The 15,192-nt window shown below is 41.3% G+C and overlaps 1 protein-coding gene across 1 annotated transcript in view; it reads right to left on the reverse strand.

Annotated features, from left to right (window-relative positions):
• Positions 1-15,192, reverse strand: part of LOC149210713 (uncharacterized) — a 294,028-nt gene that overhangs the window by 16,794 nt on the left and 262,042 nt on the right.

The raw sequence follows: 15,192 nt of genomic DNA on the forward strand, positions 1-15,192 counted from the left end.
CTTTATCAAATAGATGTTAGTACTAGCAACAATCAGGCATCTATGGGCAGTGTAATCAGCAACAAGCAAGTGACGAACTTCACAGAATAGGAAGTCTTTCCTTGGGTCACTTAACTCTTTTGGGATACGAGAAACAACTTTGACAAATTTCTTCATCTCAAGGCAGCTCTAACCACTTAAAATGAGATACGAGAATGCTTCAAAATCTAGATACAAGAAGTGAGCCCTAGGATGCATGTTGTATGCCAAGCTTTTGACATATTCAAAAGATTGTACAATAAGAAGTGAATCTATTTTGTATACTAGCATATTCACCCAGGGCAGCTACAACTTTAGGTAACTAATTGACTTATGTCACATGTCATAAACAGAGTTGTGTTAGATTAGGTTAGAACTTAATTAATAAAGAGGTTCTATGTGATTTAGTATATGAAATTGCCTCCCTTATATGTATTGACATCCAAACAATACTGTAGATGAACCAAGCATATCATTCTCTCTTTTAATATATTGTCGTTTGCATCATTTGTCCACATTCATGTGTGTAGAATTCATATGTTAGTAGAGCCATGGTCAAGAGAAGAAGCTAAGGAAGAAATGGGTGACTGCTACAGAACAGAGATTGCCTAATGGACCACACAAACAAATCAAGCATGGTACAGAGTAAGGTTCATTTGCTCACAAAAGGAGAAATCAAGATGGTTACAATAGCATCAAATGGACACTCTATACCGACCATTGTGGCATCATGGCTGTGGTCGTCCCAGCACCAACAAAATTGATCTATTTCAATCAATGGGTTTCAAATCAAAACTCAGGGCCCACCCATTCGTTTGATATGGAACTCGAGGGCACATTTCACAGGAAATGAGAGAAGAATGTTCGGGGAGATAGACATTGGTTAAAAGAATTGTGAAGTTACATATATTAACGCTTCAGGCTCAATTTGCACAATTCCAGGAAATTAGAACGTCGCGTGCCAAAACATGCTCCCACCTGTTGAAGCACGATCCCCTCATATTTCCTAGGGACTCCCTAGATGTTCCATAGACACTTCCTAGATGCTTCCTAAGGGTAATGTTAAATTCTCAAGATAAAAGATAAAAATGAAAAAGGAGGCTACTTTAATTTTCAACATTACCATTTATTGTTTAAGGATGTTTGAGTGATTCCAACTTCAATGGACTCCATACAGAGAAAATAGAATTTTCATATCCCATTAAGAATTCAGTAGACTTAATAGTTTTCAAGATTTTGAGATCAATGGGATTACAGAAGTTCATTAAATCTATCATGTACGAGGGTCTGTGATTGGCAATTAATCAAGAACACCAACCCCTATATGTACCTCAGTGATGGTTGTGTTGATTGTTGAACTCCTTTGTCATGGCCTTGGCAAAAATGTACCCTTCACTCAAATCCAAATCTTTGATCAAGCATGTTAAGCTTTTCCTAAAATATTTTAAGGCTTGCATTAAGAAATTTGATTAAAATTGGGCAATCTTGATTGATGTCCTTGTTACCGCTCAGTCTAGCAGAGGTCCTAGGAGGGGTTTCAAAGGGGCAACTACTAGACCAAGTGGCAACAATGGGACAAAAACCCATTGTCACCTCAGTCACTGTCCCCTGCTCTTTATGGAATTTCACGAATGGGTGGAGTCCTGGTATGTGGGAAATCACCAGGAATGGTGTATCAGTGATAGAAATATAGTGATTTTAAGAGCCCATTCATAGCAGAGACTCAGATGATAGAGTTTACTTGCTCAAGAAGCAAGGTTTAGGGCTCTCCAAGAAAGGCTTAGAAGGAAGCCTAGACCTAGGGATTTCAGGGATATTCCTTAATAAGGAATGTCCTAGACCTAAGGTCCTTAAGGAAAAAGGGTTTCTAAGATGGTCTTTGTAAGATAAAGAGTGATAATGGGTGTGAGACCACAAAGAAGCCCAAGTGGACCCAAGCAAGGTCAAGGGTTTAGGGTGAAACTTCAAACAAAATATCTTAGCCAGGCAAGGGAGAAGAAAAGGGTCAAAAGAATTGGATTTGACTTGAATTTTTAGTGCAATGACAATTGAGGAAAACACTAACCAAGGAAGCCTAGGGTCAAGAACGGATTGGAACTAGGGCCATGGAAAAACCCTAGCATAGTTGTAGCCCAACTCGCTCTTGAAATGGATGGCTATAGTGGATTTCGCTTGATGCCATAGGTGACGTCTAGAGTTAAGACTTAGAAAGGAGAAAAGAGGTGAAAAAGATATTTGTTAAGGTGATAACCAAGGATAAGATCAGTGCCTAGCCTATTGGGAGAATGGTGTCAATGTGCTTTCAACTTTTTGGAGTTCTTTTACCCAATCAAAGGAGTCCCTTAGCAACTTCACATGGTCGTAGAGCCTGCTAGTAGATTAGCGAAGGAATTTATACTTCTTGTTGCAACAATTTGATGACTTGTCAAGGCAATTATGGATATAATTCCCCCCCCCCTGGGAACATTCATTCACTATACTCAAACATGTAACATATGCAATACCCTCACAAGACCAAAATTTGACTAATTTGCGTTTAATTAAGGCAGAATTCATATTTCATGAGAAAAAATTCCATACATTATACATGATTACAGGAGAGAAAAATAGACCATGAAAAAGCACTTACAAGTATAACAAGCATATCCAATCATCAAAGAGAGACAAAATTGAAGCTCCAAGATCAAAAGAGATATCCAAATATCAAAATGCATCAATGATCATCCAATTCGTCCATCAATAGCTATATCAAAATTCTCAAGAAGAGAGAGATACAGATCCAAGTGATGATGATTAAGAGAGAATGTCTCTATTCTATTTATACAATCCTCTAATGGATTCAAATGGCCTATTTTAGCCTAATAATGCCCCTAAAGTAAAATAATGTGGAAAATAACAATACTTTTGGTGACAAGCCCACCAAATAGCTCCATAATATGAAAAACAAGCCTCCCAAGAGGGCCAAAAAGATAATACAATAGCTAGGAGGGCCATTGAAAGGCCTAGTGGTGTCCAATATGTGCCAAAATGAGTGGAAAGGCTCCTGTTAAGTTATGGTATGTTCTATGCTAGAGCAATTTATTTAAATTTTCACAGTTAGCAATCACATCAGCATTTAGATAAACTGTAGATAGAACATAAATATAAATTGCAAAAGACAAGCCAAGACAAGAGGACACAAGATGTGGTGCAAGCCAAGGACAAACCCCACAATGTGTGGGGAAACCCTTTGATCAAATCTTCTTTTATCTTCAAAGTTCAGTAGAGAAAGAGAGAGAGAGATAGTACATTTACAACAGAAGTCAACACTTTGACTTATATAGATTTAGCATAGATCATTTTGTATAACGATGAGATCAGTTGAAGACATTCTGCTTCAACTGAATCTCCAAGGTGATGGCTTCACCTATCGTAGTGCTGCACCTCATCCATTTGCCGCACCTTACCATGTAGCACCATGTTGCCCCATCACAATGTTGGATCTAGATGACTAAGTTGCTCTCATCTTTATGCTGCTCATCATGTTGCATCTTTCCATGGTCTCATCCACCATTAAGTTGCCCATGCTCATGATTAAATTTACTATGATGTTGTCCATGCTCCATGCATCATTGTGTTGCCCATGCACATGATTACATTTACCATGATGCTCATGCATCATGCTGCTCATACTACCCATATACATCATGTTGCTCATACTTCCCATGCTGCTCATACTACCCATATGCATCATGCTGCTCATACTGCCATATGCGTATATATGTTCATTTGCAGCGGATGCATTATATATCAGTCTCCGCATATACATAGCAGTGTATTGCCATGACTGTGTTGTATACATGACATGCGTATACATAACAGCGTTGAGTTTTCTACATATACATAACAGCGTATGAGTTTCCATCATAGAACAGTGTATCGATTGTCTACTCAACGTGTAGAGACTGCGTGGTAAGGTCTTTATTGAACAACGTATAGATAATGTGGATAAGGTCCAGCGTATCGATTGTCTGCTCAACGTGTATTCATTTCCTTGATTACCCAGCGTGTATTCATTGCCTCCACTACCCAGTATGTATCTACCTTACCTTGCTTTGACTGCGTCACTTATTGTATATATCTACGTTCCATAATGAATTACATGCACAGCGTATAGGTCTCACCATGAACAGGCCTACGCTATTCAGTTGTTCCTTATGACTACAACATTTTCTATATGATTCATCATGTTGACTATCTTGCATATGAGTCTCCCTGATCTGCCTATCAGTGTACAACATACAAGTCTTCCCTAATCTGTGTATTAATGTCATCATAAGTCTTCCCTGATCTGCGTATTAGGACTTGTGGTAGAGCATCTTTCAACTGCAGTTGTACTTCCTTTTGTTACTGCGGCTAGGGTTTATTATGGTCACCTTTATACAACGTATGAGGATCCTCTGTGACTGCGTTTATAGGGCCTGCGTCTAGATGTCCAGCATTTCATCTTCATTAGGATAGCGTAGATACTAAGGCACTTCTTTTGGATCTTTTCTCCATCAAACCCAAAACAGGATGAAGAGAGATCACAAGAGAGTGAGTGTGTAGAATGACTTAAAGTCTCCTATTTATACCAAAAACGTGGATGTTTGAATAGACATGACGTTTGGGCTTCTTGAGCCTACATAAGTCGTTGGTCGGCTAGATAATAAATCCATAATCAAAATAAATTCATATCTCCATAAATACTTATCGGAATTGGATGATCTTTGGATCAATCCTACACCTCTCGACGAGAGGGATCCAATAAAAATATCAGCTGGTATAAATAAGCTGACCCACATGGAGTTTGGCCCTAGTTGCCAATTTTAACAGTCGCTCTCAACTAGGGAGAACTCCATCCGTTGATTCATAAGTCTGATTGTACTATCTCTGCCATCAGTGCCCTGCACTGCTCTACCCAGCTCTACTTGCTCTGCTCTGTTCAGCTCTGCTGTCTCAGCTGGCTCTGCTCTGCTCTACTCAGTCTTGCTGGCTCTGCTCAACTCTGCTGTCTCAGTTGGCTCTGCTCAACTCTGCTCATCTCTGCTAGCTCTGTTTAGCTTTGTTGGCTCTACTCTACTCTGTTTAACTGTGTAGAAGAAGAATTGATCGAGAATGTCTCATACCATTCTCCATTGACCAGAAGTCAGTCTCAGAGTGTGTACCACTGGTCCCAGACCAGTCTTAACCGACCCAAAGTCAGCGTCATAGTGGGTACCACTCCTACCACTGGTCCCAGACCAGTATCGCAGTCTTAGAGAGTGTACCATTGGTCCCAGACCAGTCTCAGCTGACCCGAAGTCAGCGTCATAGTATGTACCACTCTCATTGGTCCCAGACCAGTACTACACTAACACGAAGTCAGTCTCAGAGTATGTACCACTGGTCCCAGACCAGTCTCAACCGACTCGAAGTCAGCGTCATAGTATGGTACAACTCCTACCACTGGTCCCAGACCAGTATCGCAGTCTCAAAGAGTGTACCACTGGTCCCAAACCAGTCTCAGCCGACCCGAAGTCAGCGTCATAGTATGTACCACTCTCACTGGTCCTAGACCAGTACTGCACTGACACGAAGTTAGTCTCAGAGTATGTACCACTGGTTCCAGACCAATCTCAACCGACTCGAAGTCAACGTCATAGTATGGTACAACTCCTACCACTGGTCCCATACCAGTATCATTGATCCTAGATCAATGAAGGTCATCCTAGCATAGGGAGTACGGTAGATACAACGATGCGTCCATCAATACTACTATGGTCCCTATCCTCATTTCCCTGCTCATTGATCAGATGAGAGGTACTTCCCATGAGTCCCAGACTGCATGGGTAGGATGCCTTGACAAGAGAACTTAATCAATCTCGTCCTCGCAGGAGAACACATCGATCCTGCTACAATCACCATGGAGAACACATCAATCCAGGCCTCACAGGAGAACACATCAATCCTGCTACAATCACCATGGAGAACACATCAATCCAGGCCTCACAGGAGAACACATCAATCCTGCTACAATCGCCATGGAGAACACATCAATCCAGGCCTCACAGGAGAACACATCAATCCTGCTACAATCCCCATGGAGAACGCATCAATCCAAGCCTCACAAGAGAACTAATCATCCTGCTACACAGAAGAGCGAAACATCCTGTTCCACAAGAGAGCGAATCATCTTGTCCCACAAGAGAGCGAATCATCTTGTTCCAATGCACACCACTAGGGGAGGGTGAGTCACCCTATGGTCGTATGTTGCTCCAGTAAGAACCGCGAGCCCTCAGAGCTCCCAAAGCTCAATGTATGCAACATGCAGGACCCTTGTACAAGGGTCTCTTGACGACTCCAAGTCATTCGGGAAAATCACAGATTTGATCTTTCCCCCTTGGGCTTTAGCGACCTGTACATCATCTTAGTGCGATGGAGCCTCCTTGCTCATCGACTTACAAGTTACCATATACTAGATAAGGTAGTATCTGATGTCCATTTGTTGGAGCAATCGTCGAATACGGGGTTCCTCAATAATCAAATCCCACCTCTGGTTGATACAGAGAATCTTAGTGGTATTCATCATGTGTACAAACAACTCACTGAAGAGCTTCCCCAACCAGACAGCTTCACACGAGATCATACTCGTAGATATGTATCCGATCTCGACGGTGCTTATAACAGCCGACTTCTGCTTCTTGCTTAGAAGCAGAATCCAAAGAGGAACAGCACTAAGAAGTGTTATAGTGATCCTCCACATTGCCTGCCCAATCAGCATTCGAGTAATCATGCAGTTTCATATTTCTGGCAGTATATCTCAATCCATGAGAGATTGTGCCCTTAAGACATCTCAGAAGATTCTTGGCACCAATCTAGTGAGGCTCAACCAAGTATGAGTTTCCCGTGCTAACTGCAAAACATATATTCGGACGGAAGTTCACCAAGAACTTTCCCAAATCTGGTCCGACATCACTACCGTATAACTTCCTCGAGGTAGTCACAGGCTTGCAGTTTATCATTTCACATCTGGAATCCAACTCCCTCTTACTTCTGCAAGTGAGAGGGTTTGCATAGGTCGTCCTCATAAGGTGCTGGTATGAGAGGTCTATCACCCACAACCTTCGGATGGTTTGGATCCGTTTCACTCCTAGTGAATCTCAGCTTTATTAGACAGCTTATCGATCCTCTCATACTATGCCCGGGGTGTTTAGCTTCAAGTCATAGAGGGCTTTCTTGTCAGAGTTTCTTCCACCTGCATATGTGAGATTCCCGATCATGAATCTCAAACTCCTCGGGTTGTTCCAAACTTGTGGACCTGTGGCATGAGGGGAATGGTCCCCTTATACAATTTTCCTTCGGTACATTTCAGACATGTGCCTTCATGCTCCTTTTGAATTCAGGCATCCCTGTCACTATCAGACTCAGAACTCCGGTGTTATGTGTCAATGGACATGGTCCCCAGCGGACTTCTTGTAACTTAATACAACCCTGAACTCAAACATCTTTGAAAATTCTATTTTTAAACACATACCTTTCCATCGACGAATGCCACCTTAAAACTTTCGACTTCCATTCCTGGGGTTCCTTTCTTCCTTGAAGAGTCGACCATGTCGTTGATGACCTGCATCTTTGCCATTCGGACACTCCTTCGCATAAGCGCCGAACTTATAACCAAGACATCTGCCTTTCCTTCCACCCTTAGATCCAAACTTCCCAATGAAGTAATCTTTAGGTAGGCCATCAGAAGTTCCGCTACGCCATTATGATAATATGCTCTGCTTCGACTTCACCCTAAGTGAATTGTAAAGAACCCATTGATCCTTTTGTCTTGTCCCAACTATCTTCGGCGATTGCTCTTTCACTCTTGCTTGGGCATTGTCTTCACCTCAACTCTAATACCATGTTAAGTTATGGTATGTTCTATGCTAGAGCAATTTATTTAAATTTTCACAGTTAGCAATCACATCAGCATTTAAATAAACTGCAAATAGAACATAAATATAAATTGCAGAAGACAAGCCAAGACAAGAGGAAACAAGATGTGGTACAAGCCAGGGACAAACCCCACAATGTGTGGGGAACCCCTTTGATCAAATATTCTTTTATCTTCAAAGTTCAACAGAGAAAGAGAGAGAGAGATAGTACATTTACAACAGAAGTCAACACTTTGACTTATCTAGATTTAGCATAGATCATTTCATATAACGATGAGATCAGTTGAAGACATTCTCCTTCAACTGAATCTCCAAGGTGATGGCTTCACCTATCGTAGTGTTGCACCTCGTCCATTTGCCGCACCTTACCATGTAGCACCATGTTGCCCCATCACAATGCTGGATCTAGATGACTGAGCTGCTTTCATCTTTATGCTGCTCATCATGCTGCATCTTTCCATGGTCTCATACACCATCAAGTTACCCATGTTCATGATTACATTTACTATGATGTTGTCCATGCTCCATGCATCATTGTGTTGCCCATGCACATGATTACATTTACCATGATGCTCATGCATCATGTTGGTCATACTACCCATATACATCATGTTTCTCATACTACCCATGCTGCTCATACTGCCCATATGCATCATGCTGCTCATACTACCATATGCGTATATATGTTCATTTGCAGCAGATGCGTTATATATCAGTGTCCGCATATACATAGCAGTGTATTGCCATGACTGTGTTGTATACATGACATGCGTATACATAACAACGTTGATTTTTCTATATACATAACAATGTATGAGTTTCCATCATAGAACAGTGTATCGATTGTATGCTCAACGTGTAGAGACTACATGGTAAGGTCTTTATTGAATAGCATATAGATAATGTGGATAAGGTCCAGCGTATCGATTGTCTGCTCAACGTGTATTCATTTCCTTGATTGCCCAGCATGTATTCATTGCCTCCACTACCCAGCATGTATCTACCTTACCTTGCTTTGACTGCGTCACTTATTGTATATATTTGTGTTCCATAATGAATTCCATGCACAGCGTATAGGTCTCACCATGAACAGGCCTACGCTATTCAGTTGTTCCTTATGACTGCGGCATTTTCTATATGATTCATCACGTTGACTATCTTGCGTATGAGTCTCCCTAATCTGCGTATCAATGTACAGCATACAAGTCTTCCCTGATCTGTGTATTAATGTCATCATAAGTCTTCCCTGATCTACGTATTAGGACCTGTGGTAGGGCACCTTTCAACTGCGGTTGTGCTTCCTTTTGTTACTGCGGCTAGGGTTTATTATGGTCACCTTTATACGGCATATGAGGATCCTCTGTGATTGCGTTTATAGGGTCTGCGTCTAGATGTCCAACATTTCATCTTCATTAGGATAGCGTAGATACTAGGGCACTTCTTTTGCATTTTTTCTCCATCAAACACAAAATAGGATGAAGAGAGATCGCAAGAGAGTGAGTGTGTAGAATGACTTAAAGTCTCCTTCTATTTATACTAAAAACGTGGATGTTTGAATAGACATGACGTTTGGGCTTCTTGAGCCTAAATAAGTTGTTGGTCGGCTAGATAATAAATCCATAATCAAAATAAATTCATATCTCCATAAATACTTATCGGAATCAGATGATCTTTGGATCAATCCTACACCTCTCGATGAGAGGGACCCAATAAAAATATCAGTTGCTATAAATAAGATGACCCACATGGAGTTTGGCCCTAGTTGCCAATTTTAACAGCTCCAAATATAGCGATAAAAGGGGTGGCCCCTTGATTTCCAAGCAAATGGCTCGTAGTGCTCCCAAGTGGTTGTGGGGGCACAAGAACATCCTCACAGGTCTCCAAGTCGATTGACCAAGCCTATATCCCATCTGTAAGGGTTAGAACAATGATGCAAGCCCTCCCTTTCTCTTCCATGGTGAGACACAACCCCCATTGGCGCCCTGGAACAACTACCAAGTGTGTGGCACAAGTGTGCAGCCAGTTGGGCAAGGTGGTCCATGTGCATCATCATTATCAAATAGGTGGAACATGAGCGAGCAATGGATGGTACTAAAGGACTCCATGGCATGGTTATTTGCTCTTTGCTATAGTGAAGGCCCATGGCTCTCAACGCACACCCTACAAATGCCAAAATGACCCTTTGGACAGCTTGGACCCCGTATAGGGAGACCAAACCACAAGATGAATACCCACCTGCAATCCTGTATAAGATCCAATGCGACTCTTCACCTTCCAATACAACAAATCATCAGTGTAATTGGGTAAATGAGCTTACAAACCATGGAACCAAGTGGACACTTCATAGTGGCATGCCCTTCCATAATGGGCTTTAAAGTGTACAGGTGTCTCAAAGTTAAAGAAGGAGGTTATCCAAGGATCCTATTAGGTGGTTTCAACCTCTAAGGAAGTGACATGTCCATGGTACATCCATCAACTAGCAGGTGTCATGTGATAAAATGATGAAACTGAGTGGGGCATTAAGAGAAGGCTCCAAGCCGCATGCCATAGTACAAAGGTAGCTAAGATAAGGGAAGTCCACGCTTGGATGTATGAATGCAGGAGGGAAGAATCGTGGCACATGAGTTACCCTGACCTTTCTTTTTCTACCCTTCTACATATGGTTTTTTCCCTTTATTGATTTTTCTTTTAAAATTGCTCAGGGCTCCAAGGTACGAGAGCATGAGGCGAATGATATAACAGTGAATACGTCCTTAAGGTTGGGAAATTCATCACCCACCAGGGGTTGGGACAATCATGGATTCCTTAATGATGCAAGGGACCAATATAGAGGGACTAGGAACCAGGGTGTTGGGCATAATGATGGGGGTAGAGCTCATGTTTGGTTTTTACCCACGTGCTAAATTTGTATGTCAAGAGCATCATTTGCATTTTGTGTACATTTCCTGTTGAGAGTGGCCAAATTATGCTTTTTATTTTCTTTTTAGCTGCATCAACCTCCAGGGCATAATTCCAAGCTCGACCCAGAGTGTGGACAAGGGAAGGGGGATGATAACTCCTTATGGACCCAATGGACAAATGTGGACCCGGATGGGAAATGTGTGAAAAGGGGTTATAATGAGCAAAGGGGAGTCATGTATATGGTGTCAAGAAGTGGGACCACAACCAAAATCGAGATTTCCCATGTAATGCCACTCCTAAAACTAGTGGTGTTAAAATTGGCAACTAGAGCCAAATTCCACCTTAGGACAACACATATGATGGAGATGATTATTGCAATGGATTCCGCTTTTCGAGAAGTCCAATTTTGATATAAATATCATCTCATTCTGAGAAGCACAAATGGAATTTTGAGTTTATTCTTTCTCATGCACAAATTGTTAAGGCGACCTCAGTGAAATGTAGGCGCATAAGCCCAATGGATGCGTCTCCTCACCCTCAACGAAGTGTATAAATAGGAGTGACCTCTCTCTCATTTGGACATCACATATCTCTCTCTCTCCTCTCTCGATTGGTTTGTACAGCTTGGAGGCTTCCCTACTTTGCACGTATGAAAGAGGACGAATTTCAGCACTGTTTTTGGAGGCCGAAAATTTCAGGAAATAGGATAGCGTTGGCTTGGGTGACTTTGACTTGCGTTGACCTCATTCTTGTGGGCAAAATTTCGTTTTCTGAAGGCCAAATTGATTGGCACAGTTTTCAAGGTGATGAGGATAGTTTGACTGGTTTGACTTCAATGTTGACTTCAGCCTTTGACCACGAAGATTACAGCAATGTTTCACTCGGTTGACTGAATTCTTCTTGGGCTGACTCTGACCCCCTTAGGAGGTCAAATTCTTTTGTTGTTGACCAATTTGCTTGGAGGACATTTTGGAGTTGCTTTGACCACCATTGACTTTCATGTTAGCGATTCAGTTCACTGTTGTTGACTGCTACTTTGACAGGATTGTTTTGGGCATGTAATTTTGATATTTGTACTCTCTCTCTCTGCTAAACTATTGAAGAATAATAAGAAGATTTGATCAAAGGGTTTCCTCACATTGGGGTTTGTCCCTGGCATCTACCATATCTTGTGTCCTCTTGTCTCGGCTTGTCTTCTGCACATGTTTTTATGTTCAATCTGCATTTATTGTCAATGTGTTTAAGTTAATGTGATTGCTACCAAGTATAATTGGAAATTGCCATTGGTCTGCTAAAGGAGCATTGAAGTAAATTGTACTAAAGCATAGAACAACATTGTTATTTAAAATTAGCATGGTATCGAAGCTTAGATGAAGAAAAAGCCCAAGGAAGAGTGAAGCAAAGCAATCACTAAGAGAAGTTGTTGGACAAGGACTTGGAACTAGTCCCAATGACGACTAAATCTTTCTTCAAATTTGAGGACAAGCTTATGGACAAATTTGACTATCATGCATGGAAGATGACTCTAGATTTTACATTGGAAGAAAATGAAGCCATGGACTATGTGTTGATTTCTAGTAACATCCGATGTGCTCTAAGTCTCAAAATTTGCAGGGAGGCTTCGACACATGTATTCCACAATACCCAGAAATTGTTTTGGGAAATTTCGCTCGGAGACAGTTTTATTAAAATAATTAATTATTTTTAATAGGACCTGTTGATGGGCCGAAATTCTCTGCCAACAATAAAGGGGATCTCCCTGGTGTAGGATCCCATCTAGACCCTGCACCGTTTGATATAGGGATCTCGTCCGGTATGTAGGCCCGACTGTCGTTCAAATGAGTTGAGTTTGCTTCGAACAGAGCTAGGAGACAAACTCATTTGAATGCATGAACTTCAGAAAATACAAGGAAATAACCGACAAATGTTTATAACATGAACACCATGAATAGCAAGATTAGAAATAACATAAACCTTACATAAAGTAATTGTTAGCAGACTTTAGATAAGATCATGTCTATATAAAGAAAGTGCTCAACAACTATAAAATAGTTCACAATAATCAAGCATCTATAAGCGTAAGCGAACACACAGTCTACGATAAGATCACGCCAATATCAACGAAGCAATTCACCAATAGAAGCATAGAGTTAGCACGTCATATACCATCCATGCGTAGCAAAACAAAGTTCGTAGCACAAGACAACACATGAATAGATTGCGTATCAAAGAACTCTTAGGAACATCTGATCCATCAAGAAAATAATACCCATGGCACCACAGCATAAAATATTTGTGCAATCCAATAGTGGAAAATAACAATTACTCCTTGCATATATCAGAAGAGCATAAGTTCTCTCAAAACAATATTGTCCCAAAATAAGTCCTCAGCTAAAAGTCTTTTTACAATGTGTCATGAGGGTGTATTTATAAAATGAGGGTGACCTTTGGCCTACCCCTGACTCTTGGGCTTCCTCATGACCTTTCAACTACCTTGTGACCTTTAGACTTCCTCATGACTCTTTACATTCCAAAATTGTCCTATCCTATCTTAATTTTCCAAAATCACAAAATGAGCAAAATCTACTCTATCAACTTAACAATAGAAAGTTTGGGAATGTCTAGGTGGAGTTGCTCCATTAGGTAAGTGCGCCAAAGCTTGTATTCGACTGCAATGGGGGTGATCTGTGGTTGTTCATCATCATGTTTGTGCAGGCACTCAAGGGCATTCGAGGATATTCGAGAGTGTAGCCTATTGTCACATTCCAGATGAGAAGCGCAATAAGTTCGATCAGACTGCAGAAAGGGGTATCTCGTAGGATATAGCGAGACGTCAAAGGCATACAAAATCTATGTTCCTAGCAATAAGAAGATTGTAGTGAGGCAAGATATAAAGTTCATGGAAGACAGAGCAGTCATCAAATGTTCCATTAGTCTAGCAGCAGCAGGGACCGCGAGTAGAACAAGCAGAGGGATAGACACAAGATTCGAGTACAGTGACTAGTACTAGCATCTCTTCAGTAGTAAGAGATCCAAGAGGTTCTCAGAAGACAGAGGAGCAAGAACAGGTGGAGGAATAGGTTGAACCTCCTACCACCAGTGGTAGGACTAGTAGGGAAGTGCGTCAAACCTTGAAGGACGCAAAATAGTTTGTCAAAGATCCTAGAACCGACAAGAGGCAACATAGGCAGCCTAACAAATACTAGGCCTTGGTGGCTCAGGTTGCAAAACACTCTAGTTTTCAGGAAGCCGCACAACATAAAATGTGGGCAGATGCCATGGTAGAATAGTATAGTTCTATCATGACAAATGATGTTTGGGAGGTGGTGCTTAGACCAGAAGATAGATCAGTTGTGGGTTCCAGATGGATCTACAAGATCAAGTACGTTGCAGATGGCAGTCTAGAGAAGTATAAGGCTAGATCCGTGGAAAAGGGGTATGCACAAAAAGAAGGAATAGACTATGAGGAGACCTTCGACCCAGTTTCCAGATATACCTCTATCAAATCCGTCATATGCCTATCAACACAAATGGGATAGGAAATTCACTAGATGAACATCAAGACAGCATCCTTGAACAAGGTAATAGAAGAAGAGGTGTACATAGAGCAGCCTAAAGGCTTTGAAACTCATGAGAAGCACACTCATGTATGCAGATTGAAGAAAGCCCCGATTCGGCTCAAGCAGGCACCCAGGGCATGGTGCGTTATAGAGGAGTGGACAGCCTCTATATATAAAGGATTGTCCCTCCTTTTAGGCAGACCTGAGGACAGTTGCAGGCCGACTTGTTTTACTTGCTTCGGATGGCTTTTTTAGTGGTGTCACATGCTTGGAGAAGACACTTTGATGGTGCCTTTGCATAGGAGGGGACTCGACTTTTCTTGGAGGTGACTTCCTTGACACTTATACAATGTAACATACCCTTAAGGTCTTTAACATAATTCTTTTGACCTTTTGATTTACCTATAGCACTTTAACATGTGCTAGACCTACTTCAATGAGCAAGAAACTCATTGACATATATTATAAAAATAATATTTCTTTTTCTTGAATAAATACAAATATCAAAAAGTATATATATGAAGACCGAACCTAGCTACATTTCCTTCAACACTCCCTCTTAACTAGGGAGGTATTCATACAGCATTACAAGGTGTTTGATTATGTTTCAATCTTGAAGAATTCACATAAGAGAAACCAGATTTGCAATCCATCTGTTATAGCATCATTTCAATCAGCATTGTCATAATGCAAGGCCTTGACTAACAGCTCCATCTCTTCATGAGACCATGAGCTACAATGCTAGCGAGACCAATGATTTATAGACACCTTCATCA

The sequence above is a fragment of the Pinus tabuliformis genome, chromosome 1_2 (genome assembly GCF_031772625.1).
Source record: "Pinus tabuliformis cultivar Carrire ecotype Pingquan chromosome 1_2, CPIR1, whole genome shotgun sequence".
NCBI lineage: Eukaryota > Viridiplantae > Streptophyta > Pinopsida > Pinales > Pinaceae > Pinus > Pinus tabuliformis.